At 41.6% G+C, this 23,269-nt stretch overlaps 1 long non-coding RNA gene across 2 annotated transcripts in view; it reads right to left on the minus strand.

The window, feature by feature from the left end:
• Positions 1 to 2,757: 2,757 nt before the first annotated feature.
• LOC143174438 (uncharacterized) overlaps positions 2,758 to 23,269 on the minus strand; it is a 167,839-nt gene continuing 147,327 nt past the window's right edge. For both annotated transcript variants that reach the window (XR_012998406.1, XR_012998405.1), the window contains one exon: positions 2,758 to 3,365. This is a non-coding gene — a long non-coding RNA (uncharacterized LOC143174438). The remainder of the gene's footprint in view (positions 3,366 to 23,269) is intronic.

Consider the following 23,269-nt stretch of genomic DNA (forward strand, 5'->3'; position numbering starts at 1 on the left):
AATGGCCGCTCGGCTCCGTAACGCGAGCCGGGGCCCGAGAAGTTTAATTCTCCGTCGCGTTCCCGAACGTTAATTGTCGCTCTACCGAATGTAAATTATTTCGCGGGGTAACGGACGCGTCCCATGGAACGGAATTCCGTAATTGATCCGTATTCGCCGCGGAGTGGAACGAAGGATTCGGCGTCGGGCTGGAAGCTAAATAACATTGTAAACTTGAATGAAAACTAGAATCATTATTTATCCATCACAACTTCCGTATCCTTCCCAGAGTTAGAAACTATATTCCACCACAATGTTTCATTTATCCATTCGCTAAAGCCACCAGCGCGAGTTCCTCGCGACGATTCCCAATAGCAACAGTTGTTTCAATAGCAACTACTGAAGTAGTTGCTTCAATAGCAACATTATCTCCGCAATTGGCGGAGAAGGCTCTATAAAACCAATTCCAAGCAAGAAGCACACAGCGGGCGCGTTAAACGTAAAAATCGCTCCCAGTTCGTCGATAACCCCGGCGTAACCGGCGAGGTGACGCTCGCTGGAGTCTCCCTTCTCCTGTCCGCGGTGTTTTGCATATGAAAGACGTCGCCGGCGCGGCGGTGGGCACTAAGAAGCCCGTAATCTCGAGAGTTCCTCGCGGGACATCGCCGATTTCACAATGAGCCCTGTTGTCGTCGTTGCTCGGCGCGGGGAACGAGCAACGGTACACATCCTCTCTCGTTACATCGTCCGGCTGTCTCTCCGGGCCGCGTTTCCGCCGAGAAAAGGGCGCGAGGGCAACGGAAAGAAGCTCCAGTTTCAACGGACACACCGATAATTGCTCGTCGGACGGAAGACTCGCCGCTGACATAATTGGTTCCCGTTTTCCGGCGCCGGCGGAGCTTACCCGGCGCGGCTGAACGGATCACACCGATACACGCGGTGCTCGGTCGACCGTGGAAGCTTCCTCTAGAAACCGAGGAAGCTCGCGGCTCTTTCTAGAGGCTGGCCTCGCCGCTGTAGAGGTGTCGGGTCTCTACACTGGCCGGATAACGCTCGTCGTCCCCGCATCCTGGACCCTGTCAGGTGCCCGCGGACAAGCGGAGGAGCAATTTTACAGATTGCTGGGCTCCGATGGCGTTTTCCAATCTTACTGAGTAATGGCCGACGCCCTGCCCTCGAAACGTCCCGCCGCGGCGCGCCCGGGGAAACTGCTTTTCGAGGAAATGAGTGTTTTCTGCGCAAGCATCGCCTTTTGTCGGCGCTAACTGTCGTGGGACGACGAACGCTGAACGACGGGCGATCCAGTGCGCCTGCTACGCGGAGATGACAAGTTGGCTGGGTAGAAGAATGTTGGTTTAACCGCTTCAACGTGCCCCACGGCTGCAGCCATTTTTCATACTTTACACTCGAATGTTTTTCCTTGGAAATATTTGGGGTTTATCGAGGAGATACAGACGACGTTTTTTGGGATTAATATTTGGTTTAGCTTTGTAAGAGAGTGATTTAGTTGCTTGCAAGGTGAAGGGGGTTGTAGAATTATTTTTAAAGGTAAGAGGCTGGAATTTAGTAATTGTATCGGTATTATCCAAACTAAACACGTCTAGCAATCGGCAAAACGGTACGAGACGCAACATCTTTTTAACACATTGTTGCCCGGAAATGTTACACGATAGGTCCCATGTCACCGGTTATCATTTCGTAATTGAATACGAAAGTGGAACAATCTGAATAAAGTTCAATATACTTCGTTTATGCATAACGAATTGAAATGAAACTTCGGACATATGTTTTAGATAACTTCGAATATTTTGCTTTTGCAGTATTATATATTGCTCTGCGTTTCAACAATTGAAATAGCTGATGCAAACACTAGTTGACTCGTGATCAGTCAACAACGTGTTAATCAACTCGCCATCTGCGCGCTACTTATAGCTGTTACAAGACTCTTTGAGCGAAATATACCGACTCGGGTAATTGCAAGGTTGGGGGTGGAATTGATGGGTGAAGGGGCGATATACCGGGGCGCGGATATATGAAAGTCGATTCGAAGCCGCGCTGCACTGCTTTCCTGTATCCACCTTCGCGGCGGTTGTATCTCGTTTTCCATCGGTTAAATATCCGGCCCGGAGGAAACTTTATTGCGTCCCCTGGCCCGGCTTTGTGACACGGGGAAACGGCGACGCGATGAAAGAAGAATACGTACTCATAAGACTTACATCCACCTCTCACGTCGACGGGATGAACGGTTTTCTTCTCATTATGACGCCAGAGGCGTATCGAGCGCCAAAGGAATGGTTCGACGGAGTTTGAATCGGCTTCTTAGGACTTTCTGATGACGCAAGTGCTTCTGGAGTGTATCCGTGAAACCTGTTAAGGTAAATGAAGAGGAAACAGTGTGGAACATTACAAAATTGCTTAACACTAGATTTACGGACATTTATTCTATACTTTATTCTATTGTTCCTAGAGAACTACGTGTTCGTTTCTATAAATCGCGAAAATTGTAGCTTCAAAGCCAGAGTATTGCAATTCTTATTCGCATAATTGCACGAATCAAGATCGACTTAAACTATTGCTAAATAATGTTAAAAAATTCAATATCCGTCAAATTGACGGGTTCCGTAAACCTAGTGTTAATGGTGTCGAAGGAAATATCAATAATTTTTATACTGGTAATGAGACAATATATCTAATGAAATTTTATTCTCAGTTAGAACCTGATAGATTTAAAATAAGTTCTACAGTATATATTATTGTAAATTCATTTCTGGAATGGCGTATATCAGAAAAAGATATTACCGATGTAGTATAAACATATATTTCATTTTCACCTCGAAACTTTAATTGTTTCAAATGATTATCCGAGTTTCTATATTTCAATCCAATGCACTGAAGGCTTAAAGACGATGTAGTATAAACATATATATTTCATTTTCACCTCGAAACTTTAATTATTTCAAATGATTATCCGAGTTTCTATATTTCAATCCAATGAACTGAAGGCTTAAAGACAGTCTCGCCTAATAGACTCCCAATAACGAGCTATAAGATCCACGAGGTGATCAGCGGCAAGAGTTTACTCAAATCCCAGCGATCCATTTTCGAAAATCCGGGATAGCGTAACGGGATTTCCAGGTGGCGCGAGGAGGCAACTTCCAAGACCCTGATAGCTCCATCAGAAACCCAGTGTCGTGGCCAACAAGTCACGCGAGAATTCCTGTCCCATCCAGCCTCCGTTTCCCTGGCAGTTTCTTTCCTCCCACGTAGACAGGACATAACCCGAGGCGACCTAGACCGATGCCTCATCCTCGGCGAGACGATTCAGTGGGGATTAGACTTCTCTTCAGACGAAATATTCCCGGGCCTGTGTTGGTCAGTCGCGGGACCTGTATAGAGGAATGATAAATTAATCGAGGGAACGTGGCGCCGTGCATTGCGACAGATATTGTACTTCGAAGGAGGCCCTGCCGGTGGAATATAATTAGCCTGACGGAAATGGAGCTAAGGTTGATTTGGTAATGGATCATTGGTACTCGATGCTGGATTACTTTGTTAGTGAACGAGTGAAGCTTTCTGTTGAAGGAAATTTTAAAGAATTGATGGTAAAATGGATCTTAAGGATTTGGAGAATGTACTTCATAGATTTTTGATCTAGATAACAGTTTCGAAGTAATATTACAATATTTCTATAGCTCACTTTAAAAGATTAATGACTTCTATTTTTATCAGATATTTTTATCAGATATTTCCTATCGATAGAAACTTAAAAATTGATGGTAAAATGGATCTTAAGATTTTGGAGAATATATTTTTAAGATTTTTGATCTAGATAACACTTTCCAAATAATATTGCAATATTTCTATAGTTTACTTTAAGAGATTACAGTAGCGATTTCTACTTTTATCGGATATATTTAACAATAACCCAGCTTTATGTTTAATGAATAAGATTTCCTATCGATAGAAACTTAAAAATTGATGGTAAAATGGATTTTAAGATGTTGGAGAATATACTTTATAGATTTTTGATCTAGATAACACTTTCCAAGTAATATTACAATATTTCTATAGCTTACTTTAAGAGATTAGAGTAGGGACTTCTATTTTTATCAGATATATTCAACAATAACCCAGTTTTATGTTTAATGAATAAGATTTCCGATCGTGATAAATATAAACGTAACAATCAGCTGAGTATTCGGTATTTTTCAAATTATCCGAGGGAAACGCGTGAAATTAGTCTTCCACTCGGCAGGGACTGCTAAGTATATTGGATCGACCGCTCATCCCCGAACGGCCGGCGTTAAATCACGACAGGGAAACGTTTATTAAAGTCGGACGACGTTTAACGAAGACGGCCGCGTTCAAGTGGAATCGCGTTCGGTTGATTGAATTAAAAACTTGCTCGCCTACACTCCGGGCTACGTGTGCCCCGTCCACTTCCGGCCGGTGCTTCGCGAAATTGCTGTTCTCCGCACTCGACGATTGATTCGTCTCGAGTGGTCTCGATTGTTTTCGTTCTTGTAGATTTAGGTCGATCGTCTCGCTGAAGAAATCTCGTGGAATCACCCGTTATGGTCCTTCCACGAGTAGAACAACAGAGAACCCCTCGACCGATACACCGTTTCTCCTCGGCAATTACGATACCCATCGGAACAATTACCGGGCGATATTCAACAAAGACGGCGACACACGTGACAAAGACGATTCACCATTATCGAAAGCATTGCTGCGCCGACAAGGGGACAAAGCGGTAACTATGTTCCAATCGGAGATTATTTTCCACGGAATTTTCCATGCAAAATGCAAATGCACCGAATAATTCCTCAAGCTTTCATTCAGAAAACCTATTATGCGTCTAAAAGCTGTTATTTAGATGTAAATCATGACGCGTCCATCTCGCGATACTTGTAAAATGATTTATATTCTTCCGATGATGAGTATCTAATATTATCGTCGAACTATTTTCATTTTAAACTGCATCGATGAATATCGTTATACAAAGACGCAAGCGTTGACACCTGGACGCGCAGTTTTAACCCTTTGCGGACGGATGTCGGCATTTCGGCGAGATGAAACATTCAGATTTGAAAGACCAAGCCATGGAAAAATGATCTAATTAGTCGAACAGTAAGAGATCAGCACGTGATTCTCTTTATTTCTATTAATTAAGCAATTGATATATAATTTAGCTTCATACGTTGAAGGTTTTGTATGTTTCGAAGAATCTTCGTCCGCAAAAGGTTAACATCGAAACCTCGTGAACTGAATGCTTCGATCGTCGGAATCGCATAAATTACACAGGCATAATTTATCGCCGCGTTTATACTCGTGAATACATTCCGCTAACCCTAGTCGTGTTCCTGTCGAAATAACGCGCGGGATTTTCCCCCGGGACAGGCGGCGGCGATGTTCTTTAACCGTTCGTTGGTCCAGTAGCGCGAGGAACATCTTCTTTTTCGATTCATTAATCTCCCAAGCGAGTCCTTCCGCTTCGAGCCAGCCAACAACTGATTATTCCCGGCGAGAACCTGCGAAATATATTACTTATTTTCACGCCCACGGATCGCCTCTCTCCATAATTCTTCCCCCGCGCGACAGCGACATATTTCCGCGACGGTTCGGTCACGTCTGCTAAAAATCCCTTCCACCCAGGCCGAATCTCCCCGCGCCAGCCGCCATTTTCATAGCGGGGACACGCGTCACGTGGACCTGCACGGAATAACAAATCACGATTCGAGATTATTCTTCTTGACCGATGCTGACATGCTTTTAGGATACGACTGTCCGACTTCCACCTGAATTTCAGTTTTCCCGATGATTCGACGGGGTACTTCGACATCCGTTCCAATCATTTTGCGACTAGAATTCATAGTTATTTGAACATCGTGATTTAAACTAATTAATTAAGCATCCAGAAGCACTGTGCATTCATTGTAATCTCATACTTGTTTCTTTCACAGTAACATTAGTGGAGACTAGCTTACATAAAACGATCAGTATCTGATAATTAACCCTTCACTTAATTCGCGAGACCTTATTCCCATCATTACGCAGTCAACGAGAAACCGTCAAACGCAACGAAACACGATCCTCGTCGACCGTTGAATCAATTACCCGTCCCATTCGCCGCAAACAGGCCGCTCGACGAAGACAATAACTCACCAATCGATTCCAATTACCGGGGAGTAGCCTCAAAAGAAACTTCCATTCGCATTAAAATCCGTCGTCCGTTTCCTCCCTTAGTAACCCTTTGTTGCCCGACGCTCCCCTCGCCCCTGTCCCGCGCCGTGAAGATGGCAACAGCGATATGGCAATGGTCCGTAGCCGATTTTTAATTTCTCTAAATCGAGGCTAAGCCGTTGGGAATCGATTAACGAAACGTTCTCGAGAGAACACGGTCCTCGAAAGCGCCGGCTCGAGTCGAGAGCTAATTACGAAGGCTCTTTCCCGAACAGCCGCGCATCTCGACGCGCCATTTTCCGGCGATGAGGCGAGAGGGGGGAGGAGCCGGTGGCCCGCCGATGCCACTCAGACGGCCGCGATTTCAGCCGCGGGAATACAACTGTTTGCGCGGTTAAATTGCCCGTGTCGACGATTCACGGGCCCGTTCGTTCGAGCGGAAACGGGTTGCGCCGGGTAATCCGACGCTCCGCGCGGCAGACAACGCGTGAAAAACGGCCCGGTAGATCTACATCTACGGGGCGAACGGCTGGCTAAAGGCACGTTTACAGCGTGGCTGCGATGGAGGCTAAGAGATCGTCGATCAGGCCGGCGATAAAGTATCCTTCCTAATGCACTTGCGTCGGAGCTGCGATAGTATGTATCAATCGTTTGATACTTTGTGTTTTATGTAATTTGATCGTGAATAATGGAAGATTATACGTAGATTTCGAAAGGAATTACTATGATATATTCAAGAAATATTTGTAAACACGAACCGGCTAATTTTCAGAAAACTGAATTGTGATGGCAATTTTCACTGAGGTCAACTTATATCGCCATACATAGGAAAACTCGGAAATATTGTTATGTAATATATTTTAAACATATAATCAATTCGAATTGAATTTTATATTTTTCTCAATACTGTGGTAATTAAGTTGCATAGCTAAGTGTCTTTATATAAACGAGATTTCTCGTTACCGGTACGCAATGTGTTAACACTGTGCCAACCGAATGGGGAGATCTCCCAGTTTTCAGTTAGCAACGTATTGCCTTTTACTTTGTTAATCTTTTCTTTTGTTGTTTAGTAAATCTTGAAGTGGGATTATTTGGAATTCATCAAACACGGTTCTTGTTTTTAGAAAACGAAGTTTTTAACCAAATTAATTGAGTGAATTCAATTGAAGATAATGGAAGAGGTTATAGTTATAGTTCTTTTCAGCCGGTTGCCTAAGTGTTAAGATCTGTGGGATCCGGAAGATTAAAACGGTTGGAGCTTTCAGTTTCTGTTGGAGAAGATTCTGATATAGATGATTCTGATGATTTGATGGTTAGTTAAACGAACTTGTATGATTACTTTTATTTTTCAAGGAAAAATTCGCAATGTCGTCGATTAGTTAGACTGAATGTAGCTTTGTTACTTTTATTTCGTCACTTTATTCGTTACGTAAACGTTTCCATTGTAAAGCGAGAATATGTGTTTTTGGTGGTGTATCGCAGCTCCGCTGTAAACGTACCCTAAGTTACGTATATCCCCCTGGAGCGTATCACCGGATCGTTGACGTTCCCGAGGACAAACGTTGGAAAAATGAAGGCAGCCGTCGCATCGCCGAATCTCGCCCGTATTTCAGCCCCCGGTGTAAACACATTTCCAGACAATGACAATTCCAGCAGCCCCCGCTCGCGTAAATAATGGACACGACGTTCCACGGAGACAACGCGGCAGCCGGGCGCAACCCTCGCGACACTCGCATTTTTCCACCCTCTTCGATATCTCGCGCCGGCTCCGCCCAATCTATCCCGACCTTCCGTTTGAATCCTTTCTCCGTCTTCGTTCTCGCCCTTTAACCCCCTCTGACAGCTGATCGAAGACAACGCCGAGTTTCGAGCTCCCGATGATGCAGAGCCCTCGAACGTGCTCACGATATTCGCCGGAACTTCCTTTTAAACGATTCGGATTCGCCGCGCAAGGTTGGAATTATTATTCCATGTTAAATGCGCACTTGAGTGGCAGGGGATGTGGTTAAGGAAGACAATGTCGGGGAACTGCAGTCAAGATATGGGTCAATAGGGACTCAATAATTCAATGTACCAATTTAGACGGTCCCGGAATAGCAGTGTTTGAACTTCGAACGTGTCGCCTAATTACTCAGATTAGGCTGACTCCGTTATTAGATTAGGGTATTCTTGCATTAACGGAGTTGCTATTCCTGGAGCAAGTCAAATTGATTCTACACGCAGTGGTGGTTAATAAAGAGGGTACGCTGCGTTCGATAAAATACCAATTACTGTAGGGTATAAGAAAGATTAACGCATCTTATTTCATTCCCAATTACTCTATCTTTCTCTTGCACTCACCCTCTCGCTCACGCAGTCTTTAACCCTTTGAACTCCGTAGGCGCCTCTCAGTCGCCAATTGATTCGACACAGCGAAATTATAGAGTTTGACATTTAATATTAAACTTCGTACAATGCATCGACATGTAAAATATTAAAATAAAACAGCCTCTTTCTTTAATTTACGCGCGATTTCTCGTTAAGTCAGTTTGAAAGAATGTCGTTGGTATTTGATTAAAACATGTTGAGTATTTCTAATGAAAAACTTGTGGAGTGCAAAGGGTTAAAAGTATATTAAAACCTAGATAGTTGTCGCGTCGCTAAATCGCTTTAGGAGGGCTATTGACGAAACCTTCTGCGAGGCACATTAGAGCCCCGGGTATTTTTACCATAGCAGAAATAAAAGCCCAAGGAACCGTTACTTCAATAATTTAGTCCGAGTTGCTTCGGCACGTTTTGCCAGTTTTGTAGATTTACCGTAACTTTTACCTTACATCTACGCGCCCACTATCTGGAAGGCTACAAATCAGGAAGCTTCCAATTTTGCACACGCCTGCCCAAAGGTTAAAAAAAAAACGTCCACTTCCAATCAGTTCGCACAAAGTTAAGTCGGCGTGCGACGTACGGGTTTCCCTATAACATTTCGAAATAGATAACGCGTACACAACAATAGTATTGCTCATTGCACCTCTCCATAGTACACACATTAAAAATCCTACATTACGAACATCTACCTTCAATCGAATCGAACATATACAATAATTTTTGTATCGATCCCAAACTTGTTGATCGAAGACTTAACTCTCTCACCTTCTATTGCATTTCCCCGTTCTCGTTTTCTCGTCTCGTTGTCTAAAGACTGTACCAGTCGTTCTGCGCTATTTGTTTCTCCGAAAGTAGTTCCCATTTTAATCCCAGGCTAAGGTGGCCGGCTACGAAATTCATTTATCTTAACGAGAGCCTGGCTGGTCGCGTTTTTACCCAGCCCCAGGTTTCTTCAGTCCTTATCCCGAACAGTTCTTAAACTTTTCCGACGTAGCGAACTCGCCGTTGCCTCCGCCGCGTCTCCGTCCATCCATCAAACGCCGACACAGGTAGCTTGAGCTCCCCCAATGCCTACGTTTAACTGATGCCGGGTGCTCGCGGATGTTCCTCCCGCGGGAAAGGAAAGAGGTTCTCGACCGGTGAAAATGCAGGAGAAACGTGGACGAGGAGTTTCTCGTACTCCAAGCTCGGACGCTTGTCTCCAGGATCTTCTCCGGGGAGCATCAAATCGGACGATATGGATCGCAGGAATCTTTAGGCTACCAACAACTTCAAACTCTACAACAGGGGTGGCCAACCTTTTGCATACCATACGACAATTTTGTTCACGGACGAGTTCCGATGCGCCATACAACTTAAGCATCTTACGTTCGCGGTTGGGGTAGGAAAATAAATGAAAACAGGAATAACTCAATCTCGCAACCCTTTATAGGGCAAATTATTTTTTTGATGATAATTCGTGTTCCCTACCGTATACATATTAGAAATACTAAAAACAATTATTATTAAGTATTTCTAATATTAACCCTTTACAGGGCAAATTATTTTTTTTATGATAATTCGTGTTCCCTACCGTATACATATTAGAAATACTAAAAACAATTATTATTAAGTATTTCTAATATTAACCCTTTACAGGGCAAATTATTTTTTTGATGATAATTCGTGTTCCCTACCGTATACATATTAGAAATACTTAATAATAATTGTTTTTTAAAGTACTTCTAATATGTATACCGTAGGGAATACAAATTATCATCAAAAAAATAATTGGCCCTATAAAGGGTTAATTGCGAGATTGAGTTAGACAGACAGTGGTCAGAGTGAACAGTTAACCCCTTGGCGTACTATGTACTTTCGCCACTAAGCTCATGTACCATTTTACTACCGACAATTTGGAAGAAATGCGACAAAATTGTCCATTCTACTTCAAGTGGAAATTTTATTTGAAGATAATACAATGATAATAGCAAAATAGTTGTTTGCTTTGATCCGCGGGTAATGAATAACATCGATTGTTGTTAAATTAGTCTAGAAATCTTCATCACGAGTCTCACCCGTTGTACGGCAAGGGGTTAATAGTCAAGAGTTGACACGAAACCCTCGTTAAATAGTCTCTAATTAAATAAAGATTCGCTTGCTTAAACTCGTGAGAGTTAATTTGTACACGCATCTACTGACCAGAAATTCATATCGTCCAGGTAGACGTCAATATTTCACTCCTCCACGTTGTAATACTGATTAATAGTCACAGTGGAAGAAGCTGTTGATAAATTTACGAAATTTGTCTCACCTGACGATAAATCGTTAAGCCTGTCCTTCGATTTTCTCATTGGCCAATAAAGATTACAGCAGAGGGCCCGAGTAGCTTCGATAAAGATATGAAATTTATATCACTTACAGCGCCAACTTCCAAGTAACTTTTCCATTCTTCAATTTCCCGAGCATTTTTCTCGAACCTATCGAATTTGTTCCTCGCCGGATCGTAAGTTACAAAGTTTCCGGCCGCTAGTTCGGGTCACGAATCGAACGCGATCGGTCGGCGCACATGCTCCCCCCGCGATCCGAGTTCCGAACGATCTTACATGAGCCTCCGGGCCGAGGCCGATTCTCAGCCGATTAAGCCCGAGGACGCAGCCGGCACGGCAGTGCGATTTCACCGATCCTCGGCTCATAAATCTCGCGCACCTTGCCGGATTAAGTAGCCTGCTTTATCGCCGTCCGCCGTGAGATCTCCGGGACGCTGGAATCTCACCGATTTGGGATTAGTCGTCGGGCATTAAATCACGAACGCGGGTATTGGTCGCGTGCCTCGGATCCTTGATTCGAAACGATCCGCCGGAAGACGCACGGCTCAGTCGTTTTACTGTTCGTTCGATCGGCTGCGAGATATTTTTAAACCCGACCCCATTGTTCCTCCATTTTTCTGGATGTACGGGGAAACAGGACGTCGGGATCGAATGTTATCGCTGGACTTTAGTGTTACTTGTCTATACTGCGAGCGTGAGTACAGATTGAACAAATCAGGAGTACCTAGCACTGATCTCAAGGGGATGAAGATGTATAATTAACCCTTTGCACTCGAGAGGTGACTTTCAGTCACCGCTTGATTTGATTTGCAAAATTATTAAGTCTTATATATAATATTAAGCTTTGTATGACGCATCAATATATGGAATATTGAAATAAAACAGCTTTCCTTCTTAATTTATATATGTTTCCTCATTAATTAACTTCAAAGAACATCGTTTGTATCTCATCGGAGAATATTGAGTATGTTTAATGAAAAACTTTCAAAGGGTTAACACATTGCGTATCGGCTAATTATGAGAAAATTAAATTGTGCTGATTTTCAGTGAGATCCACTTATATCACTGTCTATAAAAAAAACTCAGGTATCATATTGTCACGTAATATATTTTAAATGGACAATTAGTTCTAACCAAATTTAATATTTCCTTAAATGCTGTGGCGATTATCAAAGTTATATAGCTAAGATAGATGAAATGAATTTAAAAAAACAATGCAAACCTTCAGTGTTTTTGATATTCATTTGTTGTTCCAGAGCTACGTTTTATTCATATTCTAGAAGTAACTTAGAATGTTTTAAATTTCTTTGCTTTTATCGTAGTTAGATAATGCCCCAAGTTTTGTGTCATTAAATGGCGAACGTTTCTTTTTATTACCTTTGAACTTAGTTCAATGTAGCAAAATCATAGTTCAATATTTACCATTAAATTATGTAATATAACGTTTCAATTCACGAAATATTCAAATAAAATACTTCTGTACTTATCAATTTTTGTATCTGTCTGATTTCTGATTATGTCAGTTGTAAAAGATATCGATATTTTGTCGAGAGCTGATAGTTATTTATAGTGAAGAATCTCTCGAGTGCGAAGGGTTAATACCGAAGACTAGAAGACGTAACGATCGTACAAACGAAACGAAAAGGATATTAACGAGCACGGGGTCACGGCGGGTCGACAACTAGCAACACGAGTAGCCGATTTGTAATTAAGGCTCGCGAAAGCCCGCGCCGGGGATTCCCGACGAAAACGCCGTTCTAATTTCGGCTCGGCCGTTCAATCACGCCGCCGATAACATTATAACGGAACACGAGGGCCACGTCAAATCGCGAAATCAGCCAAGGCCGGGATGAAATATTGCTGGAATTGTCGCGCATCGCGAAACTCAATATAGATGGTAATGCGGGCTTCCGAAATCCGCGGGACACGTTCGATAAAAATATCGGAAGCACAGCCCGACGCTTTGTTTTCGATGGATTTCCTGTTCCGCTTTATCTCGATTTTTATGGAAACTCCCGGAAACCCGAAACAGCTAATACGAAACGATTCCGGGCGTTTTTGTTGATTCAGCTTACCTACGCTGCGCGGAACGGATCGAATAATTTCATACAACTATCGGGAACGAAGTATGTTTTCTCGTTGACAGGAAGTGCTCGTTGTGTTCCAGAGAACAACACGAAGTGTGCCTGTATTTAATCAACGTTTCACTCGTGGAACGTTCGTTTATCGTGTAATTCGTGCGCGCGCCTGACATATAACCGACTCGTACCACTTGTTTCCGTTATAAATTGCATTCCGTGAACATTCTACGGTAACGCGATGAGTTGACCCTTAGCACTTCAAAGACGCCTCTCGGTCGCCAATTAATTTGACACAGTAACATTGTAACGTTCGATATTTAATATTAAACCGTCAATAATGCATTAATATAGGAAACATTGAAATAAAATAGTCTTGTTCCTATGCTATCTTTCGTGAAGATATTTCAACACTAACCATACCAGCACTTTTCCTATCGTAGCTAGTCAAATAATTGGCTACAAAATACAGATAAATAATTAATAATAAATAATAAATTCAATGATGAATTTTTTTCCAGTGGAGACAGAAACTAAAGGAAGGGTGAAAATTAAACCAATTAATCGGGTAATATAAGAATTGCTATCAAATTAAATGAACAAAAGAAAATGCAGAATTTTTATTCCGGTCATTTGACCGGTACGGTTAGTGTTAAGAAATTGTCGCCTGTCTTGTTAGAAAGCGTTGAGTATTTCCAGTGAAACACTTTTGGAGTGCGAAAGGTTGACACGTTTAAAAAAACTGTATTGAGATGTAAGAGAATCATTCGAAACAAACGGATAACATTATAGTGTTACTATAGTATAAATAATAAAAGGGTGGGTCTTGAGTAATCGTGCCAGTCAAAATGACTGGTTCCGATTTTTTTGTTTAGCAATTATTGATATATTCGAAGCATTGAATAGTCGGAGTGATTTTGAAAATAAATAGTTTCATTTGAGTACTATAATGAATGTCTGAAGAAACTGAAAATAATCTATTGTTACAGTTTTTATAGGAATTGTATTGATTTTTTAAATAAAATATTAAGTTATATTCAAGCTTTTTTTAATTTTATATATTTTAATATCGTTTCTTGATGTTTTCGATGCTTTGTAACGTATACAGCTATTCTCGACCATGTGTCCCTTAAAAATATTTTGTTGCAAAAATTAACGTGTACCACGTGTGGTACACTGAACGTGTTAACCTACACTAAGAATTCTAGACCCTACATTTTTCCAGGAAGGAATATACTTCACTCTGGAAAAAAATGTTGCCTGGGAACGTATCGAGGGTGGCCAACAGGAGGACACCGTCCCGGGTGGAATTAGAATTTCATAAACGGCGGCCGTTTAAGAAATTTAAATGAGGCGATATCGGCGGAACGAGCCGAGCATTCAGATTCATCTCGTCCATTTTGATTTTACAGCCGCGATCTAATTTTACAACACCTGCCCGCCCTCTCCGGGCCGCCTGCCTTTATATTTTCCAGAAGGAAGGCGCGGTTAGAAAGCCGCCGTGACTGCGAACGGCCGTAAACTCGATTCGTTTTTACAGCATCAACTTCGGAATTCATTACACGCCCTTCATAGTGTAAGACGGAACGACGGGCGGGGGCGGTTCAGGGGTTTAAATGAATTCGAGGAGATGGAACGATGTTTACGGGCTTGAATACTCGGGAAATTAAAAGGCATAGGTTAATAACGTTTAATGGTACTTAAAGGCAGAGATGGAGATTAAGGATACTCAATATTTAACTAGAAAGTTGAGGGGATGAATAATATTTAATATTTGACGAAGGAGATAAGGATTAATGATATTTAGTAACATTTCAGGACAAATCTCAAGAACAGTGATGGTTTGTATTAATAAGAACTTGGAGGTTAATAGCATTTAATGTTTAACGAACGAAACAAACGCTCGTAACGTTTAATAATGTTTAAGGATAGATCTAGAGATAGTAATATTTCATATTAAACAATCACTTAGAAATTCATAATATTTCATATTAAACTATCACTTAGAAATTCATAATATTTCATATTAAACTATCACTTAGAAATTCATAATATTTCATATTAAATAACAACTTATAGATTAACTCTTTGTCTTAGAAGCGAGACTCTTGAAGATTTCCAACAAGATTCAGCAAATATATATTACTCAGTTCCTTCGAATTCAAAGTAAATATTATTCCTCTGTAATCAACTATTATACTTGACCCTTTGCACTCGAGAGGTGACTCTCAGTCACCATTTGATTTGATACAGCAAAACTATGAAGTTAATTATTTAATACTTTAAATTAAACTTTGTATTGTTATGTGAAATATTTAAGTAAAATATCTTTGTTGCTTAATTTATCTGTGAATTATCGTTAGATTAGATTCAAGCAACGTCGTCTATATTTCGTCGGAAAATCTTGAATATTTCCAGTAAAAACCTTTCGAGGGCAAAAGGTTAAAAGAAAATACAGACATAACATATGTTTTATCACATTAACATAAGCTAACCGATTAACGACGAAGCAGCCATATCGATCAGAGTAGAAAAAGAAATCATAAGCCAAGGAGTTAATGACATTAGATAGTATTAACCCTTTGCACTCGAGAGGTGACTCTCAGTCACCACTTGATTTGATTTGCAAAATTATAAAGCCTTATATATAATATTAAGCTTTGCATGATGCATCGATATGTGGAATATTGAAATAAAATAACTTTCCTTCTTAATTTATATATATTTTCCCGTTGATTAGTTTCAAAGAACAACGTCTGTATCTCATCGGAGAATATTGAATATTTCCAGTGAGAAACTTTCGAGTGCAAAGGGTTAATTATCAATTTTTCCTTGTTTCTACTCGGTGGTTCCACGGTTCGGGTATCCCGAAGAAGATCCACCCCAAACGCTCCACGGTTCGATTACTTCAGCCAGCCGAGGAGCCAACAACGCCGATAGATTATACGCGTCTCATTTGGCGCGTCCCTTCTTCGCAATTAGCTCGCGCGGAGAGCCATTAGTGTTACATTTGCCCGCGACACAATTCAGCCCGCAGGACCCGGAACGTAGACGTGGCGGGGCGCCGATCGAGAATCTCGACGCATTGTGACGCGTCGGGGCTTAATATAATGGAGCCACCAGAAAGCAGTAATTACGAGGTAATAGAGGTCGAGGAACGATTTACGGCCGAGCGACCGTCAGCCGCCCTTCTTCCGCCTCGAGACGCGAAAGGGATTGCTACGCCTTCCGTCCACGCCGTAACGCCCGGATCGGGCCGGTCTTCCGGTCGATTCGACGATTCCCTGATTAAATTAATGTATTCCAGTACGGCGCGATGCTTTTGTCAATTAATGGAGTTTACCAGTTCGCTTATGGAACCGGTTCGCAACGAATGGGGCTCGGTAAATTGCTCGAGCGCTGTTGCAAAATTATAAATACCACTGACTTCGACTTTGAAAGGAATGGTCGGTTTCGATGACACGTGGCGACAAGTGTTCGAGATTTTGGAAAGAAGTTTAACACTAGGTTTACGGAACGCGTCAAATTAATGCATATTGGATTTTAGAAATATTATTTTGTAAATGTTTATGCCGATTTTGATTGGTGCGATCACGCTGACATGTACCCCAATTACCTACTATCAAATCTCCAGTTTCCACAATCTAAATAAACGAGCATCAATTCTTTTAGGAATAATAGAATGAAGTGTAAAATAAATGCCCGTAAACCTAGTGTTAACATTATTGTAACACATTGCCGGCCCCGCGATTAACGTAACATTAATGTAACATTTTAGATATGTACAAGACGAATCAAAACTAAAATGACAAAATTGAATTCCTTATTCTTTTTTGCAAGTTACGAATTTCGGTTTGATTGATGTTTAAAAATATGTTAACCCTTTGCAGTCGAAAGTTTTCACTTGAAATACTCTATACTTTCTGATTAGATGTAGACAAGATTCTTTAAAATGAATTTATCGAGAGGTCACACATAAATTAGGGAACAAAGCTATTTTCTTTCAATATTTCACGTATTAATGCAGTATAGAAAGGTTGATGGTAAATACCAAAGTTTATGATTTTGCTGTATCAAATCATCTAGCGACTGGTAGTCACCTTTCGAGTGCAAAGGGTTAATATAATCGCCGACGCTCCCGTTTCTAGTAGCTGAAATTTAGCCGGCGTGCAATGTGTTAATTATGAATTGATCAATTAAAATTATTTTCTAGGTCTAGTCATATATTTTGAATTGACTATTCGACTTTCTCAGTAACGATTATAAAATTCATTATAGGAAATGTCCAAAATTCAATCGAGGACAAATGAATTAACTGGGAAAATAATTTGAATTGAAAATTTCACGTGTTTTGACACCTCTCGTAGAAATAGCGTTGAACTGGTTTGTAAGAATGTCTTCACAAGTTTCATGCAAGTTTTCTTTAGCACTGAATTCGACGAGGTGGAAAATTGATGCTAGAATCTTACTGAGAAATTCTAATTGAATACCTCGTAACTTCTTTTATTACGACGATAAATATACTGACGATTTTTCTAAACTCCTGATCAAAAGTTTCACAGCTATCGTGATCGTCGCTAGTATCAGACGAAGGTGTGCTAACACGTTCTCGGATTTGCTCTAACGAAGTTCCAATTGCGAGTCATTCGAAGACACGCTTCCCAATATCCGAGTTATTTACTCCATTATCAGCCCCGTATCGGACGTTCATCCCGGGCCAAATATTTGCAGTTAAAGGGAAAGTGAACAAGCGCGAAGCCCGCAATCTCGCTGCACGCAAAACGAGCTGGCCGCCGAAAAAGGGAGAGGAAACAAGAATCGATGCTATCTCGAGTCGCAGCGGACGGAGGAAAGGGACAACGAGGACGTGCAAGGAGGGCGGAACTGGAGGAAAGCGGATAAAGCGTATCGACTGCGCCTCGGACCAATAACTTCGAGCTCGCGGAGCGCGTGCGGCGTGGAACATCGTTTCGGGTTTCGGCTTCGAATTTCGAAATTTACGGCCGTCACGGCCGAAATCGAGTTTTGATGGACTATGAAATCGCGATTTGGCCGGTTCGCTGACTTCGATGCCGATTCGATTGCCAAGGTCGAGAAACATCACATTGCGGCTGCGCGGTTCTATCTTCTTCCTGCTAATCATACCTATCACAGCTAGATCTTCCTTCGCGATGCGATTTAAATTGTAATAGTAACTCAGATCTCTCAAAGAACGTTTTCTTTTGATAGATCAGTCTCTGACGTATCTAGTTTCCAACTCTATGCAAGTTTAACTGGGGCTATCTTTCCTTGGTAATATTCAATACAGATTTAACTCAGAACTTCCTAATTGAATAATATCTGACACTTGATACGACAATTTTTATTTTAGACATTACTATATTCTCTCCAGGCTACTCTTCCAGCGTCCAAGTCGAATCTAAGCTAGATTTAACCGAGACCCAACACAGATGTCTAGTTTCCAACTTTATATAGATTTAACTGGGATTATCTTTCTTTGATAGTATTCAATACAGATTTCTAATTGACACTTGACAGGAAAAATTTTATCCTAGACATTACTATATTCTAGACTACTCTTCTTCCAGGGGCCAAGTTGAATCAAAGCTAGATTTAACCGAGTCCCGACACAGATATCTAGTTTCCAACTCTATACAGACTGGGGCTGCCTTTCCTTAGCCAGTCAACTGAGTTTGACGAGTATATACGTCATCTTAAAGCTTGAAATGATACTAATTATCTCAGCTATGAATTCTTTATTTTTCAGATAAACATGTAATTCTTTGTTTTGCTTTGCTCTTTCATTAAAATATACTCTAGCTGCATTTGTCCTGCATTCGACGAGTACAGGCTTTATTTTTCAATTTTATTGCACGCAGAACGAGAGGTTTTTCAAACTAAATTCCACAGTTAACAGGTTAACAACATTCAATACAGCTTTAACTCAGAACATTCTAATTAAACAATACCTGACACTCGACAAAACAATTTTTATCCTAGGTATTGCTATATTCTCTCCAGACTACTCTTCTTCCAGCGCCTAAATCTAAGCTAGATTTAACCGAAACCGAACACAGATGTCTAGTTTCCAACTCTGTACAGACTCAAGTGGGACTATCTTTCTTTGAAAGTATTCAATACAGATTTCTAATTGAGTAATACCTAATTGACACTTGACAGAGCAATTTTTATCCTAGACATTAATATATTCTCTCCAGATTCCCCTTCTCCCAGCGTCCAACTCAAGCCCAAAGCAGACTTAACCGAGGCCTACCCCGTAACTTCCCCCAACGCTATAATTCTCAATCTACCTCTTAATATTTCCCAAGCCGAATAGTTTCCGCGCAACACACCGCCGCCATAACTCCATATTTCACAGTGGTCACGTCGCATCGCTCGTATCAAGCGGCGTTCCACCCGCGGAACTGCGGGGATGATTAATTTATTGTAAGACATCCCCCTGAAAAATCGCGTTAGCGTGCCGCCCGTATATTTCCCCGGCGCGGCGTGGCCGCGTGCGCGGAGAAAGAAGGATACAAAATGCACGATCGACCGATGAAAATGAAAAGTCGAGGAACGCGGCTGTTTTCTCGTCGGATGCCAGCGTATCGCAACGCCCGACAGAAAAACGAGAACTTGTCCGCCGATGTCGCCGTTCCAGTCGCGAGTCCCCACCCCCTTCCCTCCGGCCCCTTCACCGCCGGCGAGCACACCCCTGGCCGAGCTCCACGGTACGTCGGAACCCACCCTCCACCCTCCGTTCGTCCCACTGTCGGGACGAAAAGCCTCGTTCGTTGCTGATTGCTCTGCTGCGACCCATATTTTGACATCGACGTTTTGACGGGGCGCGTTCGACTGCGCCGCCGGATTGTCAGGTTGCTTTCCATTATTTTTATCTCACTTACGCGCGCCGGATCCGATTGGAAGCATACCAATCCCCGCGGCCGGCCGGCCGGCCGGCACGGTTTTTCGAAAGGCACCGGTTCCCGGCACCGTGACGAATTTCGTTCTTGAGGGAATTTCGGAATCCCCCGCGCGGCGAAAAATATTATGCCACTATGTATGTAAATTCCGTTCGCGTGCTGTTCTGTTCTTTTTTTTCGGGTTCACGTCGAACCTATGGATTTTGTTTAATATTTCCGGCCGAGTTTTCGCGAAAAATCGCCCGCGTAATGGGACTGCGAATCGACGGATTTCCGGGTAGTCGCGGCTTTTGAAACTTTGATGCACGCAGGTTTGCAAGTTTGATGTCGTTGCAATGCTGTTTTATATTTGATCGGAGCTTACCGTTGCTCGTTTCAGTTCCCTGCCGCCGTGCTATGGATTCCATTGTTAAATCTTTTAATGCGTTTGTATGTTTCCCCCGGATCAGGACCAAGAGAGAGGTTTTATTTAATAGTGTTCGGTAGGTCAGTTTTGAAAAAATAATCCGTCGCGATGGGACTGAGAATCCGGGGGGATTTTTGATATTTCGAGATATTCTGATGTTGCGCGAGTTTGACACGTTTCTAGGGGTTTTTTATTTGTTGGCTGCAGCTCGCTCTCGTACGTTTAAATTTACGGCTCCCCCGGTTCGGGGGTTCCATTGTTAATTCCCCGCGGTCAAACGGTCTTTTCCTCGCTGTCCGCCTCGGTGGCGGGAAATCCTTTGTTCCGAATCCTCCTTCGCGTCCAAGACGGGACAGGAAGTGTCCGGCGCAGCATTACGGGGCCCTTAGCGCGCCAATATTGCTAAGACCGCAATTCCGTCCATTCGAGGGCTGACCGATGCTACCCGGGAACCCCCGGATTCCCAGCGAATACCGCCGGCGCGATAAATCATGCGGTCGACCAGTACGTGAGGTGTTTCGTGCCGACTTCGGCTTTTACGTATGCGAAATCGCGGGAACCGCAGATCGAGGGCTGTCCTTCTTCGTTCCCGAGCACTTTCCGCGTGTGAAACGAAGCTCGCGAGTCGATTGGGCGACGAATGTTCGTTTTGATTGATAAGGAAGATGAGAAGGAGATCTCAATGGAATTCGTTGGACTAGCACCAAGGTTTCCTGGGAGGCGTCAGAATTTTTAGTAAAAAATGGATACTGTAGTATTAATCGTACTTTAAATATGTTTTATTTTAAAAAACACAGGAATAGATAATTGAATAAAATACAAATAAATAGAAACGATATAGCAGTGTACAGGTGTTTTCTCTTCTCAGGTCAACGCAACTCTCTAAAAACTCTCGCCATCACTTAAAAATCATTCTCTCCTCCACAAGCATTCTTCTTACTCGCACTTCACTTAAAACTACGATACTACAATACTCATACCGTAATATCTACGAATAAATGAACTTCATATCGTAACGTGGCAATACAAATTCAATTTTGTATAATAGTTATATCTATTAACCCTTAGCACTCCAGATGGTTTTGTAATCTATCAGCAATTGCAGCTAATTTTTATAGTATTAACATTTCTTAGACCTTTATTTGCTTCTTAGTGCAAAATTTGGATGTGTGAAAAATCTAATAATTGTAGGGTAGTTCCTTTAAGATTCATTAAAGTATCTAATATTATTTCTGGTGCAATATTGGGGCCTACAGAGTTCAAAGTGTTAAAATATGGGTAGGCGCGGAAACAAAATTTTGTTTAGGAAAGCGTAGCACAAAAGTTGGAAACCGCTGGACCAAGGGATAATTGTTCAAAATTTTCTAAATGATGATAAAATAAGGCGATGATAGTCAGGTATACAAACGTTTAGAGAATGTTTGAAACTTGATAACGAATGTTCGTTGATTGATAAAGGAAGTCAGGAGAATAAAGTTTTAACGTGACTCTCGCGAACTTTTAACGTAATTATTGTTTTAACAAGGAGATGATGACAATTTAGCAACATAAATGCGCTGATAATGCTTGAAGGATATTCTTACGTTCTATGGATTTCGCCCCGCGAAATCGACAGCATTCAACGCGTTCGCCATGAATATTCGCACGATCCGTTCGAGGCACGCGGAGACAAGGGAAATTCTGGCAAGTATGAGCAGAATGGCACTGGGGTTTCAATGGGAAGGATAAAGACGAGGAGCGCGTGAAAGCAATTAACACGGCTGAGCTGTCGCGATCAAAAGAAGCCGGCTCGAGGAAATTACCGCCTCAAAGAGGGACCCCTCCGATCGCCGGATACGTCCCCTTTATCAGTATCTTTTTATCCTTCCATTTTCAATTTTGAACAATTAGACGCTCAACGGCTCCTTTGTGGCGTTTTCTTCGTGTTTTTCTTGTTTGTATATAATTATTTCCTAAAGTGCTGACGTGAAATCTGTTGTTTGTTAATCGGTGATTCTATATGCAAGGATGAATCAAATCTCAGAACATAGCTCTGTTCTCCAGAATATTTATTTCTCGAATTTATTGTGTTACCGTGTCTGATTACTGACGACTAATTCCACTCGTATCATATTTAATACCTACAATTGTACCACTCCAGAGCATCACCGGATACACTTCACAAGTTATCAGCACTCGCAAACATTACTAGCAGCAGCAGCAGACCGCAGTGGTCAGACTCGCCAGCATATTAATACCCCGACTCGCAGGTTACCCCAGAATAAACGTTAACTTTCTGGGAATATAGAAACACGTTACAAATTTCTTTCCCTGTTTGTAACGAATTAAACAAATAACGTTGGAATCGCATCCAGGAATATGTAAAAGTCTGTGGATTCTAACGACTACAAGTAAAATAATCATTTCAAAACTTGTTCTCATTAACATTCAGGAGTGTATCACGTACTACCAATCGTACAACCATAAACCAAAGTATCATTACAAACACCACAATACAGCTCCAACCCCATGAAACTCTAAGACTATACCCCTTTGCACTCGGAAGCTTTTCACTAGAAACATTTGACACTTTCCAGTGACACTTAGACATTATCTGAAACGAATTAACGACAAAACGTACGTTAATTAAGAAACAAAGCTATTTTATAGAAACATTTCGCATATCGATGCATTATACTGAACTTAATATTTTTCAAAACATGTCCCCCTGGCCTTACAGAGTTTGGCGCCTTTATGGCGAAGGCAATTCTAGATATATTAGTTATATATAGTTATCTTAGATTAATTAAATATGTACAATTGTGGCTATGTTGCATAATATTCTTAAATAAACAAATAAATTAAGATTAGGTAAATAAATAAATAAAGATGGTATTAGATAAATAAACAGTAAATAAATAATAAATACATAAACAATAGATAAACATAAAGACGTATGGACAATGGAATATTACATATAACACTTTGAAATTTTGTAACATCAAAATCAAATGCTGACCAAGAGTCCACTCACGAGTGCAAAGGGCT

This window comes from Nomia melanderi, chromosome 1 (assembly GCF_051020985.1).
Source record: "Nomia melanderi isolate GNS246 chromosome 1, iyNomMela1, whole genome shotgun sequence".
In the NCBI taxonomy this organism is placed as follows: Eukaryota; Metazoa; Arthropoda; class Insecta; order Hymenoptera; family Halictidae; genus Nomia; species Nomia melanderi.